Consider the following 1,460-nt stretch of genomic DNA (forward strand, 5'->3'; position numbering starts at 1 on the left):
TATATCTTCAGATTTATAATATTCTTTTTTCGATACTATATGAAATATTTACATCATACATAATTAAATGAAATACATCATATAATGATGCACATTTACAATTATCATGTGATGCTATAGAGAAAGCTTAAATAATTTTTAAATTTTTCTTTATTATATGCCGCATAAAGTAAGATAAATATACTGTGAAATTTGGGTAAACGGATGTTGATCTTGATGCACTGAATCTTGCTAAAAGAATTTGTAATCCTGATGTGATGTCATAGAAAGTATAAATTATTTGTAAACTTTTATTTATTTCATGCCGCATAAAGTAAGATAAATATACTGTAAAATTTGGGTAAACAAATGTCGATTTTGATGTACCGAATTTTGTTGAAAGGATTCGTAATTCTGATGTGATGTCATAGTAAGCATAAATGATTTGTAAATTTTTCCTTATTTTACGCCGCATGAAGTAAAACACTATAATTTTTACCAACATGAGAAAATGCGGTACTAAAAAATTCTGAAAAAAATCTAAAAGATTTCTTACAATTCTATAAGAAGAAAATAAGTAAATTTTGTCTCTTGTTATTTTTTTGTAAAGTTAATAGTACTTGAATAAAAAATTATTGAAAACCAATATTCGGCGATTTTTAATAATTAATATCTTATTCGTTAACTATTGCGAAAATTGTAAAATAGTAGAGGACTTTTCGTCTCACAATCAGTTTAGTCCGCTCTACCTGCTCACGCGCGTTGTCAGGAGAGTTATCAGACACCCTATATATACATACATGTAGGGATGGGAAGTTACTTTTAAAGTTACTTTAAAGTTACTTTTTATTTAGAAATTAAATACAATACATTACAAATAATAATACAAAGTTGAAGTAAATGATAAAATATGATATATGAAATAAAATATTTTAATTGATTGTACTTAATTTCTAAATAAAAAGTAACTTAAAGGTAACTTTAAAAGTAACTTTCCCATCCCTAGATACATGCTTATTGATATTACATACATATATAATCGAATGACAAAATAAAATCCAATATATGCCAAATTTGAAAGTGTTCAAATAAGCGTGCGATTAGCTCAACGTTAGCTTACGTAGGCTACCACCCCAAAGATCTTATGTTCAAATCCCGTCGATACTCCATGCGTTTTCAAGAGTATTTATAATTGCGTTATATAATTATAAGAATTTGTATATACATAAAAATAAGTAATAAAGTTAATATAATAAATATATATTCTGAAAATAAAAAAACAAATTAAATTATAATTAAATTTTTTTTTTCGTTAAAATATTCCCAGTAGACAAATGTACATATACTTTACAGCAACTTCATGTTTATCTTAGAATCATCCACCAATGCTTCATAGATGAGCCGATTGTGATTCGAAATATTGCAGCAACATTTAGTAAATCAGTAAACGAAATATCATGATGCAAATATGATGTAAATAT

Source organism: Trachymyrmex cornetzi, unplaced genomic scaffold (genome assembly GCF_001594075.2).
Source record: "Trachymyrmex cornetzi isolate Tcor2-1 unplaced genomic scaffold, Tcor1.1 scaffold398, whole genome shotgun sequence".
NCBI lineage: Eukaryota > Metazoa > Arthropoda > Insecta > Hymenoptera > Formicidae > Trachymyrmex > Trachymyrmex cornetzi.